Raw genomic sequence first — 14,368 nt, forward strand, 5'->3', positions numbered from 1 at the left:
ACAGTTGCGAGTCGAGCACATTGTGTGTTCAGGGCCAAGGGGGGTAGAGAAGCTCACCCCAGCAACGTGTTCACCTTGTGGTCGAACCACGCCAGGTGTATGGAGCCGAATAAACAGGTGAGGCCGCTAGGCGGGAGTTAGTTCCAGGCCGGGCGAGCTCGCACTAACAACAATCCATGTGTGTGTGTCGGTTATTTGGGGCCTAGACCACGTGGCATTACTGAATGCATAGGCGGCAACTTCGCATGTCGGGACTCCGTATGACCAGAGTCATGACATAACAGCGGGGTCGAATCCATGCCATGTCTAATTCAAAACTGCACACGCACGGGGGGACCCACACTGAACCGCTGCGCACCATGAACAGCAAAGGCGTGCACCAACTCATCTTACTTGTGCCAAGTGTGGTTACTTGGGAGGGACACTATGTCAGGTCACCCAGTCCTTGCAACACCAGTGGAATTTGGGTACTCGGGATCATCAGTAAGCCCCTGACTATGAGTTAGGCATAGTGGTAATTACGGCATACCAGGGTAAATAGCGCATGAATTTACAGAACCGACTGATCAAGAGTTAAAAAGCACTTGTGGTATTTGTCACGTGTTAAATACTGCATATCAGTTGTCTACATGCGCTACTTATAGCATGTGCTATTTACCACATGTGATATTTACCACGTGTAAAGAATAATGCATGTCATAAATACCACCCAATCACAAGTGTGACAGGTCATTGAAAATGTCATCTTAAAATACCTCCAGTCGAAAGCAGGTGGCAACATTTCCTAAAAATGAAGGGAATGGAAGAAAAGTTGCAAAACAATACAAAAAAAAAGTAGCGAGCCCCTACTGCTGCTTTCTGATCTGACCTGCCCTGCCCTGCAGGAACTGGACCGGGGAACTACAGACCTCAGGAGGCAATGTGCAAGTAAGGCGCCGACAAGTGTTTCTTTGCGCCCGGAGGTGCATAAATCTTCACGAAGCTCTGGCTGCGCCGGATCCCCTACTGCTGCTTTCTGCCATGCCCAGCCCTGCTGGAATTGTACGGGGGGACTACAGACCCCAGCAGGCAATGTGCAAGTAAGGCACCGACAAGTGTTCCTTCGCACCCGAGTCGCATAAATCTTCACGGAGCTCCAGCTGCACGGGAGCCCCTACTGCTGCTTCCTGCCCTGCTGGAATTGCATAGGGGGGACTACAGACCCCAGCAGGCAACGTGCCAGGAAGGCGCTGATGAGTGTTCCTTCACCCAGAGGCGCATAAATCTTCACAGAGCTCCCGCTGCGAAGACGCGCACGCAGGCAGCACCCGGGCCAAGGGCATCGCCCGGAGGAGGCTGGGCTGGGCCCCCCTCATGGATTTGTGAGAGGAAAACTAAGCTTGGCCCCTGGGGTGAGTCTCCCACTCATTGCTCACATTTGTTTAAACCTTTGCATTGTTTTTTTGGGCAAGTTGGTCCTGAACCTGATTTTTGAACTTGGCTATACTCCATGGTCTCTGCCTCCTAATTAATAGACAGTTACAGGACCACTATGGGAAAGCGCAAAGCCCTGGGCCCTCATGAAACTAGCACTAAACTAACCAATAGTAAAAAGCTTTTTTGGCAAGACCAGTAGGGGTCATTACTACCAAAATTGACTTGGCCAAACGCAGGCTCTCACTGGGGGCAGGGGGGCCTGGTCCTTCTCTTGGGGGGCCAGCAACGCAGCCCTCGCAGCATGCCCCACAAGATCGTGCAGCACTCGAGCCGGATAAGAGCCCTTCCTGTTCACTCCCTGCGGCTCTACCCCCTGACAACACAGTCTTGGAAACCCTAAATATCAGCTTATGCTCCCCCCAGCCGTAAAGGAAGAGGCAAACCAAGCAACCACCCAAGACGAGGGGGCCTAAGGGATCTTCGACTGCACCTACCATCCAGCCTATAACTCAGCTCAGTGCTAACTGCTCGACCCCCCCTGAGTTTAGCTGCCTTAGACTGGACAGATTTGTTTGGCAAGCTCAGAGACGCGATCCAGTCAAGTATTGCCCCTTTGATCGAAAGAATATCCGAGCTAGAGTCAGCTTTAACAAAGTTAGCCACTGGGCTTGATCCACTTAAGGATGCCATGAACTCAATCTGCTCCTCGGTTGGGAGGGATGTAGGGGCAGATTTGCCATCCCTGCCTGGACAGGATACATTGCGAGACACTCTACCTAGAGGTCAAGCCGCAGACTGAGCGGCTACTACCATTTCCAACCTCCACCTGCGGCCTCCTCAGCCTCCGACTCCCCCAGCTATACCAACTGCAGGAAAACCCGCTGCTGTGGACAAACACCAAGGGATTCGAGTTGGCCAATCAGCACCTGGGGAGCCGGTGGACAAGCCTGTTAAGCCAGGTGTACAGCTCCCACATTTAAATTTGCCGCCGGACTGTTGTCCTTACACTGCTATCCTGGCAGGGGTCCCGAGCCTACATGTCAATGACTCAGAGAACTTTGGCCAATTGAAAAACAAAGTATGCTATTGGCTGACTAACGATGTTGACTCTAATTATATTGACTATGATGACACTCCACAGTTCTATATCATCAACCATTAGGGAAGCCTGTGTTAACATCCTCCCGCTTGGTTTTTTTCTATCAATGTTTGCAGCCCCAACCCCCCTCCCATGGATAGTTTTACCCACCGCTCCCTTAGGCTCCCAGCCTTCTCCCCTGCATAAATGGCGATCCCTGTGAGTAGTAGATTTGACTCTTTAAGCTCCATGGACCAAAATGCTTGACTTCAGGTTTTATCTTTTGCCGGGATTAACCGTCCAGGCTTAGAGATGGGTTTCCCTAACTCACTGCCTGTAGAGCTAACACCGTCAAGTGTCCCAGGGCGCCCATTAAAAATCATAAACTGGAATATAGCAGGCATTAGGGATAAGCTAGCGGACCCTAACTGGCTTAATTTCACTTCTGAGTTCGATATCATTATGTTACAGGAGACTTGGGCTCTCGACCGGGTTGGCCGATATGGTTATGAAAGTTTCTGTGTGGTAGCAATCCCTTCCCTTAGCCGGCAGCCATGCCGGGGCCTAATCGCTCAAATTACATTTGTAGCTAACCTGAGAGTTTATCCAATCCCCGTAAAAAATAGTGGCATTAAGTTCCTTTGGGTGGTTATTTCTTAAGATTTTTTATAACTCGCTTGGAGACCCGTGGTGCCAGAACGAAGTGCTTTTTAAAGCAGTATTGTGCCTTGAGCATAGATCATATGCTTAACTAAAATCCTTATAGTATAATAATAGGTGGGGACTTTAATGCTAAGCTGGCCACATATGCCATGATGGTAACCACTTTGTGCCAGAAGATCTTGTGATCAGTGACTCCAACTCCGATCAAAGGGGCCGGAAGCTGTCAGAGGCTCTCGGTCGGGCTGGGTTTAGAAATGTAATGTCGGGGGTTACTTGTCTGTCCAGGGAACTGCCCACTTTTGTGGGTTAGGGAAAAAGACCATTATAGACTACATCTTTATCTCACGATCTCTTGATGGTTTGTTTAGCCCTGGAGTGGTACATGAATCCACCTTCAGCGATCATAACCCCATAGAAATAGTTCTAAAATTCAACGCTGGCCCGGGTGCAACCACTGACCCTGGCCTGACTGGCCTAACTATCAAGGATAGGGGTTTGAGGGTAAAATGGCATCATCTCCCAATGGCCAAAGTGAATAAACATGTCGCAACACAGAACATTGCTATCATCCTGGAGCCAATGTTAGCTCTGGATACATGTACTGCTCGATTTTTCCGGTCTTATTGTGTTGAAGGGTGATTTAGGTGACTTCAGTCTCTTTCCATTCAAGTCTAAGGGTTAGAGTAGTGTATAGAGCCTATTTATTAGGCACTTTGACATGATCCTGTGTTCTTCCCCATAGATCAGGGTTTGCATACATATCCTAGGGGATAGATTCGTTAGCATTAGGGGTAATCTGTTCTGTAGTGAGGGTATTTCATGGAGCCGTGCTGAATTCAGGCCTGGTAGGCCTTTAACGGGAGAGACTCCATCTTTCCTCCTGCTCTGGCAGCTTGGGATGTTTCTAGGTCATAGGCAGTGTTTTAGTTAGGAGGTGTTATTCGCTTGGAGAGAACCGGTTAAGGCCGGCCCTTATCGAAGGATTGTATTTTTCTTCATGCCGAAGACACTACATCAGGCCGGCCGGCTGGGAAAGTGTCCTTGGTACGGGGAGGTACAAGAATTTGGTGGGCGGCAGGTTACGGGCTGGAATTTTCCATGAGGAAATGCACATCTATATTAGTAAAAGTTTGAGGCAGATACTTGCACTTGCTTCTAGTCCATGGGCGGCACCTGGCCGTTAGTAGTAAAGCTGCTACTTATTCCAGGGAAGACAGATGACAAACTTGGAGGTGGAGAAAAACCGAGAAATAGATATTCCAAAGAGAAGAGAGTAGCCGATGAGGAAGAGGTCCCAGTGACTCGGAGAGGGAGACGGGAGTAAACCCGTGATTGCGGAGGTGTGACTTCCAGGCGAAGCCGAGGCGCAGACGAGAAGGGAACCTAGATGACCATTGAGTGCAGGCTACATACGACCAAGGTGATGTCAACCCCTTACTATTAGAGTGTACAACTTAATCTTTCACTTTTCTTTGCAGGTTATGTGATATGTATTATGTTCCGTGAGTGTGCATGTAATAACTAAATAAAGTATTCAGTTTGTAGTAAAGCAATATGTGCTACGTGTTCTTGTGTAAGAGGGTAACCTATTCTTCTAGTCAGCTGTGACTTGACATGAACAGATGTTAATCCTGATCAGGTAGGTGGTAACTGAATAAGGGAGAAAGGAGCCCTTCGAACTGGGGAACAAGTTGTGCTCAACTAGCTGTCTTTGTGTGATCTGATATATAGCAACACTGATGTCGTGGTAATTATAGGATGAACTCGTGCTAAGGCTGCCGTCTGGGCAGGAAGTCCTGGGTCCGTTTGGGACCGCGAGGCTGTGACTGCCGTCTGGGCAGGGAGTCTGTGGCTGCCGTCTGGGCAGGAAGTCCTGGGTCCGTTTGGGACCGCGAGGCTGTGACTTGTCTAAGGCTGCCGTCTGGGCAGGAAGTCCTGGGTCCGTTTGGGACCGCGAGGCTGTGACTGCCGTCTGGGCAGGGAGTCTGTGGCTGCCGTCTGGGCAGGAAGTCCTGGGTCCGTTTGGGACCGCGAGGCTGTGACTGCCGTCTGGGCAGGGAGTCTGTGGCTGCCGTCTGGGCAGGAAGTCCTGGGTCCGTTTGGGACCGCGAGGCTGTGGCTGCCGTCTGGGCAGGAAGTCCTGGGTCCGTTTGGGACCGCGAGGCTGTGGCTGCCGTCTGGGCAGGAAGTCCTGGGTCCGTTTGGGACCGCGAGGCTGTGACTGCCGTCTGGGCAGGAAGTCTGTGGCTGCCGTCTGGGCAGGAAGTCCTGGGTCCGTTTGGGACCGCGAGGCTGTGACTTGTAGGTCTTGGTATATATAGTAGGAATTCCCTGTCCTTAGGTGGTACATATATGTGGTTATTTAGGTGTGAATAGGCCCTAGGGAGGGGGTAACGTTCTGGTTTGGGTTAGAGAGGCTCTGCTGAGCGGGTTCTATCTGATCCGAAAACCCAAGCAGAACATTTGGCGTCACGAACCGTTTACGAAACCTGTGTGCGTTGTGGTTGTCTTGTGTTTGTTTTCGGCGCGTGCGTGGTTTTGTTTGCATTTTTATTTTTGTATATTTCTGTGTATAGTTTTTATTTTTCTTCCTTCTTTTCTTTTTCTTCTTTTCTTCTTTTTCCTTTTTCACGATGTTTTCTAGAAGGTCTAGATCTACTTTTAAGTTACCCGTTGACATTCCCGGATGGGATTCAACGCCTTATGAAGCCTTGGCCCGTGAGTGGGCTGATTCTACTGGTTTGAGTGAGAATTGGAATTCTTCTTTGGAGCTGGCAGAGCCGGCTGATGTGATTGCTTGTTTGCAGAAGGCACCCGTATCGAAGGGTGAGGAGATTCCCATTTTGGGGCGCAGAGGTTGGATTCTTTTGTCTGCATACAGGATTCTGCATGAGAGATTGTTGAAGTTACAGATATCTCTTAAAGATGTGGAAGCGCACTTTGTTGAGATTCAGAATTCTCATACTTTGTTGCGGTGTCAAAATAAGTTGCTTGCTGATAAACTTGAGACTTACCAAACTATTGCCGAACGGGCGGCTGTGCGAATTGCCCGTTATAAATACAAGAACAGGCGCGGTCGGGTTTCGACGCGAAAAGTGCGTCTGGTTGTGGCGACAGCCGGGCTGGATTGGAATCCTGATGAATGGGATGGTAATATCTGGAACTCGACTGATTCTTGTTCCTCGGGTGAGGAGTCTGCCAAGCGCGAGTCTTCTCGCTCCCGCCATGATTGTAAGTCTGCTTCTCGCGCCTTTGATGGTGCACCCCGTGATTACGCTCGTTCTTCGAGTGGGATCAATGCTTCTTACACTGATTGTCCCTCTACGAGTACTGATCGGGCTCCTTGTGATGCTCGTCCCGCGGTTTCTGCGCATCCAGTTTTCCGTCGGAAGTTGCAGCAGTCTCCCAATGCTCCGCAGGGTATTTCTTTGGACTGTTTAGAAGACTTTACTCAGCAGGAAATTAGTGATATTTTGCAGCGATTTCGGCAGCGAGCTGGTGAGTCCTTGCTCACATGGATGGTGCGCCTTTATGAACTGGTGCTGCTGGTATTATGTTGGATACTGGCGATTGTTTAAAGTTCTGTTCCTTGAGTTTGGATTCTACTGTGCAGGATCATTTTCGTAACTATAATGGTGTTGGTCAGATATCTTTACTCCAATTGGCGACTGAGGGTTGTAATCTAAAATATCCTACTGAATCTGACTGGCCTGTGAATGACAAGCCGTGGTATACTTTGCGTGATGCTGCTCAACGTCTCAAAGAGGAGGTGATGAAAACGGCAATTTTTCTGGGTACTGCTGACAGGTTGCTTGATGGTTCGTTGACATCTTCTGTGCGGAACCGTCTCATTCGATCTTCCCCTGTTGCCTATAAGCAGGTCATGATGACTTTATTGATTAATCAGACTGGTAACGTGTTATCTACGGTTTTGGAATCCGTGCGCCAACTCGGTGAGTTGGGTGAGTGGTTTAAACCTGAACGTCAGTCCCGGCCTGACACTCGTACTCCTGGTGAAAATAAACTTACTAGACGTGATATTTTTTCTGGTCTTCTGGCTGATGGTGTGCGGAGGGAGGACATTGATGGTGAGACTACCGCTCGTTTGTGGGAGTTGTTTCGCAAACGTGGCTTGGATCGAAAGGAGGGTGCCCGGCGTGTTCGGACCACTGAGTGTGATCGTGGTGGTTCTGACGGTAGCGGTGATGACGACCGCCGTGGGCGCTCTGTTCGTCGTGATGATCGACGTTCTGCACGTGATGTGTCCCCCCGTCGAGAGAGAGACAGGGAGAGAGAGGGGGAAAGAGAAAGGGGAGAACTGACTATGTTTACAGCAGACGTAGAGATGATAGGGATCAATCCCCTGAGTTGAGGAGGAGAGAGGATCGTCACAGTTTGGTCGATCGTAACCCGCAGTACAATGCAGAAGATACGAATCCGTTCCGTACTGGGAATGGATATGAACAGGAGGTACCGATACCTAAGAAGTGTGAGAGTCTTTATCCTGATTTATCCTGGTATACAGAATGCAGTAAGAATGATTAGGAAAGAGGTCAAGCTCCGGTACACAGATGGGCTCACAGAGATAATAGACCCTATGTAGATATTGACATTTATTGGAGACATCGTAATATCCAAAGGGCCCGAGCATTGGTAGATACAGGAGCGGAGGCCACTCTTATTCATGGAAAATCGAAGAAGTTTACAGGTCAGCCTTTTACTATTACCGGATTAGGTGGAAAAGAAACCCCTGCAGTTCAAACTTTGCTTGAAATGAGAATAGGTAGAATTCCTAGAAAAGAGTATTCTGTACTAGTAGTGCCACTTCTAGAATTCATAATTGGGATTGATATTTTCAGAGGAATGACTTTGCATCTAGATGACGGATGTTACCAATTTGGAACAACGCATTATATATCGTCCAGACCTATACGGGTTGGTCGTTTAAGAATGCCTCCCATACAAGTTCCCCATGCGACAAAAGTGGTTTGTCAGAAGCAGTATCGTATTCCAGGTGGTCACGAGGAGATTAGTACCACTATTCAGGAGTTAGTGGATGCAGGAGTCATAACCCCAGTTACTTCTGCTTGGAATAATCCTGTTTGGCCGGTGCGTAAGAGTGATAACTCTTGGCGCATGACCGTTGATTATCGAGAATTGAACAAGCACACACCCTCTTTGACTGTTGCAGTACCGGATGTTATTACACTAATTGAGAGAATCCAAAAGCATCCAGGTACATGGTACGCATCCATTGATATTGCTAATGCTTTCTTTTCAATTCCGATTGCCCCAGAGTGTCAGGAACAATTCAGTTTTACGTGGAACGGGCGTCAGATGACGTTTAGAAGTCTTCCCCAGGGCTATGTGCATAGTCCTACGATATGTCACCGGCTGGTGGCAGAGCATTTGGCTGAGGTACCGGTTCATCCCCAAATTCAGATATGTCATTATATTGATGATGTTTTGATCCAAGGCGAAACACAAGAGGAAGTTCAGACCCAATTAGACAGAGTCATTGAGTGCCTGCGTGAGAAAGGTTGGGAAATCAACCCAGATAAATTGCAAGGTCCGTCCCAGGCTGTAAAATTTTTGGGTATTAATTGGCATGAAGGGCACCGTGAAGTGATCCCTCAGGTTAAACAGAAGATTCTTGATTTTGCAGTTCCTAGAAATAGGAAAGAAGCCCAGAGCTTCATTGGTCTGTTTGGCGTTTGGCGCCAGCATATTCCTCATTTGAGTCAAATATTGGCCCCCTTGTACCGGGTCACGCGTAAAAAGAATGCATTTGAATGGGATAACCCACAGCAAGATGCGTTTAGTCTGGCAAAAGAGGCAATTCAACATGCTCTGGATTTATGGCCTGTACGTGAGGGTGACGTGGATTTGAATGTGTCTGTACAGGGCCTTTATGCAAATTGGAGTTTGTGGCAGAAACAAGGCAGGAGTAAAGTACCGTTAGGTTTTTGGACCAAAAAGTTACCTGATGCTGGCGAGCGTTACACACCCTTTGAGAAACAGTTACTTGCTTGTTATTGGGCTCTGGTGGATACCGAGCAATTGACTTTGGAACATGATATAGTTCTGCGTCCGGAAATTCCTATCATGCAGTGGGTTCTGAGTTCGCCGAAAACTCACCGAATTGGACACGCTCAAGAGGCGAGTGTGATTAAATGGAAATGGTACATACAAGACAGGGCACGTGTGGGCCCGAAAGGAGTTGCTTCTTTACATGAGCAGGTGGCGCGAGTGCCATCGACTGAGACTGAGAGTGAATGTTCCGTACCTTTAGCACAGGAGTCTCCTGTCAAGTGGGGTAAGCCTTTTGATGATTTGTCCGCAGCGGAAAGAAACCATGTTTGGTTCACTGATGGTTCAGCGAGGTTTATAGGGATGACACGGCACTGGAAGGCGGTGTCCTATAATCCGGTCACACAGAAATTGTTGAGCACAACTGGTGAAGGTAAAAGCAGCCAATTTGCCGAGCTTTACGCTGTTTACCAAGTTTTGAAACAAGAGTTACCTGGTACATGTCATATTTTCACTGATTCTTGGTCTACTGCCAATGGACTGGCTGTTTGGTTGCCAACTTGGCATTCCCATAATTGGAAGTTACATTCCAAAGAATTATGGGGAAAAGAGTTATGGCAAGAAATTTGGGAGATGCTCCCACAGAGTACTGTTACAATCTTCCATGTGGACGCTCACACCCCGATAGATTCTCTTGACAAATTTTTTCATAACATTGCAGATGAGAAGTCTAAAATTGCTGAGGCAGTGGTGGACAGGCAAGATTCTGATATTGCGGGATTGGCGAAATGGGCACACCAGAAGGCAGGACATTTTGGAGAGAAGGCCACTAGCAGGTGGGCTGCTGATCGAGGAATTTATATTCCCTTAGATTTAATCAAAAATGTTATTTTACACTGCCCCGTTTGTCAGCATATCAGACGGCGTAAGGTGCCCCAAATTGTTAAAGGTCATTTACATCGCGGCAAACTGCCCGCTCAAATTTGGCAGATCGATTACATTGGTCCACTTCCTATGAGTAGGAATTGTCAATATGTTTGCACTATTGTTGATACATACAGTGGCCTGCTGGTAGCCCTTCCCTGTAAGCAAGCTACCCAATTGAATACCATTAAAACATTAGAATTAATTATGATGTACTATGGTGTGCCATTCCAAATTCAATCTGATAATGCATCCCATTTTCGTGGAAGATTGGTACAGGAATTCTGTGCAGAAAACAATATTGAATGGATATTCCATATCCCCTACTACCCACAGGCCTCGGGCCTGGTGGAGAGATTGAATGGCCTGCTAAAGGACCAGCTGCGTAAGTTAACGGATGACAAGTATAAAAATTGGCGAGACTTTTTGCCCCAAGCACTATTGATTTTGAATAATCGTCCTTTTTTAAATGCTGAATCTCCACTTATGCGTTTGTTTCCCCCGAATGCTGAGGCTATGCCTAATGAAATCAGAGAAACTGTGATGTATTGGGAAATTACTCCCGGAGCTTTGGCTCCATGTAGAGCGACCCCAGGGTCGGCAGGTTTAGACTTGCATGCTATGGATGACATTGTTATAAAAAGTAGAGATCGAGTCATCATAGAGACAGGTGTTGGTGTTCAGATACCACCTGGAAATTTCGGATTGATCGCCCCTAGATCGGGGCTGGCTGTAAAAGGCATTCAGGTGCTTGGAGGAATTATCGACAGTGATTATCAGGGAGAGATTAAGGTGCTCCTGCTGAATAGCAGTGAGGTTGACTTACTGATACATCGCACTGACCGAGTGGCTCAATTACTCATAACGCCTGTTTTCAATGGTGTATTAATGAAAGGCACTGCTCCAACGTTGCTAACTGTACGTGGCCAGAAAGGTTTTGGCTCCACGGATAATCCTGGGGCCAGAGTTTGGGTGCAGTCGCCTAAGAATCCCCCTGAACAAGCAGAGGTCATTGCCACCGGTCAGGATAATACCATTTTGGTTATGAGACCAGGGAAAGATAGCTGGGAAGCGGTCCCGGCTGATAAATGTTATTTACGAGAATGATTAATGCCTGTATTTGGTTCTCTTTCAGATCATTCTTTGGATTGTTGCTGCAGGATGTGTCGGAGCCGGACTGTTTTCGGACTGGTACGACGAGAAAGGAGGGATCCTATCAACCCGGGATGAACTGGGAACCCGAGTGTTGCGTTCCTTCGCTGCATGGGATTCATCATCGAACTTTTGGACCGCACTCGCTAAGAGGGTGACTGACGCCCCTCACTTCTGTTTGACACCGATGAGATCTGTACATGACATTCTGGCGACCTGCCTGGTTGCTGTCCCCGCCTCATTGGAAACTTTAACTCATATTTTTAATGTCTCGAAGGCCCGTCCCAATATTCTCCTGGGTGATTTTGCTACCCATGTATATTGCCCCCTATGTATTGAATTGCCGAACGAGCAAACCCCCATCCAGTCCCAAATACTTACTTATAATATCACACAAGGTGATTTGTGCTTCTTTCTTACGTGTAATCCTAGTGCGATCTCTGAATGTCTACGCCTCAAACTAAAAGGCGCCACTTCATTTACCGCTCACGAACGGACTTTGTGCTTTCAAAGGACACCGACCACATGTGTTTCAGTTCAGAACAATATGACTTGTAATAGTTTGGTAGTTACCCCCAGTCACTATCGCACGATGTTACTACCTGCCGGATGGCTTTTCTCATGTGGTAATACTTCCTGGCCATTTGTCCCTGCAAACATTTCCGGAGGCCCTTGTGCCATTACGAGACTCAGTTTGTTGATGTTCGCATCGCATCCGAATGCCAACTCTCGTGTGCTTCGAGATACTGTAATGTTACAGGAGGATTGTGACCCATCTTTGCATTTATATTCCAAGTCTGAATACCTTAGCTTAGCTGTTTCAATTATTGGTGTTCCTGCTCTGGCGGTTTATAATGCCAAATCTATTGGGAAAATGGCCTGCTGGATGGTGAAATCTATTAATCATACTTCTACAATTTTGTCTGACATGCTATTAGACGCCCAGGGTGAACGTAGGGCCATTTTTCAAAATAGAGCAGCCATTGATTATCTTTTGCTTAAACATGGACATGATTGCTCGGACTTTGAAGGTCTCTGTTGTTTTAACTTGTCTGACCATACACAATCCATTCGTGCTCACATCGACAAGTTGCGTGACTTAACAGAAGAAGTTAGAAAACACATTGACCAGGGCTGGTTTGACTGGCTCTTTAATTGGTTACCTGATATACACCTGCTACGCCAAATATTAGGTGGTATTTTGATTGCTGTTGCTGTTTTGATTTCTATCTGTTGCTTGATTCAGTGTATTCCTTCATTACTTCAATTCTGCACACTTGGTACTAGACATAGATCAGTTAGCTTTGTTTCATATTATTCTTCCACAGATGTTAGCTCCATTTAATGAATGTATAATAGACTGAAGTCAAGGGTGAAATGTACTGCTCGATTTTTCCGGTCTTATTGTGTTGAAGGGTGATTTAGGTGACTTCAGTCTCTTTCCATTCAAGTCTAAGGGTTAGAGTAGTGTATAGAGCCTATTTATTAGGCACTTCGACATGATCCTGTGTTCTTCCCCATAGATCAGGGTTTGCATACATATCCTAGGGGATAGATTCGTTAGCATTAGGGGTAATCTGTTCTGTAGTGAGGGTATTTCATGGAGCCGTGCTGAATTCAGGCCTGGTAGGCCTTAAACGGGAGAGACTCCATCTTTCCTCCTGCTCTGGCAGCTTGGGATGTTTCTAGGTCATAGGCAGTGTTTTAGTTAGGAGGTGTTATTCGCTTGGAGAGAACCGGTTCAGGCCGGCCCTTATCGAAGGATTGTATTTTTCTTCATGCCGAAGACACTACATCAGGCCGGCCGGCTGGGAAAGTGTCCTTGGTACGGGGAGGTACAAGAATTTGGTGAGCGGCAGGTTACGGGCTGGAATTTTCCATGAGGAAATGCACATCTATATTAGTAAAAGTTTGAGGCAGATACTTGCACTTGCTTCTAGTCCATGGGCGGCACCTGGCCGTTAGTAGTAAAGCTGCTACTTATTCCAGAGAAGACAGATGACAAACTTGGAGGTGGAGAAAAACCGAGAAATAGATATTCCAAAGAGCAGAGAGTAGCCGATGAGGAAGAGGTCCCAGTGACTCGGAGAGGGAGACGGGAGTAAACCCGTGATTGCAGAGGTGTGACTTCCAGGCGAAGCCGAGGCGCAGACGAGAAGGGAACCTAGATGACCATTGAGTGCAGGCTACATACGACCAAGGTGATGTCAACCCCTTACTATTAGAGTGTACAACTTAATCTTTCACTTTTCTTTGCAGGTTATGTGATATGTATTATGTTCCGTGAGTGTGCATGTAATAACTAAATAAAGTATTCAGTTTGTAGTAAAGCAATATGTGCTACGTGTTCTTGTGTAAGAGGGTAACCTATTCTTCTAGTCAGCTGTGACTTGACATGAACAGATGTTAATCCTGATCAGGTAGGTGGTAACTGAATAAGGGAGAAAGGAGCCCTTCGAACTGGGGAACAAGTTGTGCTCAACTAGCTGTCTTTGTGTGATCTGATATATAGCAACACTGATGTCGTGGTAATTATAGGATGAACTCGTGCTAAGGCTGCCGTCTGGGCAGGAAGTCCTGGGTCCGTTTGGGACCGCGAGGCTGTGACTGCCGTCTGGGCAGGGAGTCTGTGGCTGCCGTCTGGGCAGGAAGTCCTGGGTCCGTTTGGGACCGCGAGGCTGTGACTTGTCTAAGGCTGCCGTCTGGGCAGGAAGTCCTGGGTCCGTTTGGGACCGCGAGGCTGTGACTGCCGTCTGGGCAGGGAGTCTGTGGCTGCCGTCTGGGCAGGAAGTCCTGGGTCCGTTTGGGACCGCGAGGCTGTGACTGCCGTCTGGGCAGGGAGTCTGTGGCTGCCGTCTGGGCAGGAAGTCCTGGGTCCATTTGGGACCGCGAGGCTGTGGCTGCCGTCTGGGCAGGAAGTCCTGGGTCCGTTTGGGACCGCGAGGCTGTGGCTGCCGTCTGGGCAGGAAGTCTTGGGTCCGTTTGGGACCGCGAGGCTGTGACTGCCGTCTGGGCAGGAAGTCTGTGGCTGCCGTCTGGGCAGGAAGTCCTGGGTCCGTTTGGGACCGCGAGGCTGTGACTTGTAGGTCTTGGTATATATAGTAG

This window comes from Triturus cristatus, chromosome 4_1 (assembly GCF_964204655.1).
Source record: "Triturus cristatus chromosome 4_1, aTriCri1.1, whole genome shotgun sequence".
Lineage (NCBI taxonomy): Eukaryota > Metazoa > Chordata > Amphibia > Caudata > Salamandridae > Triturus > Triturus cristatus.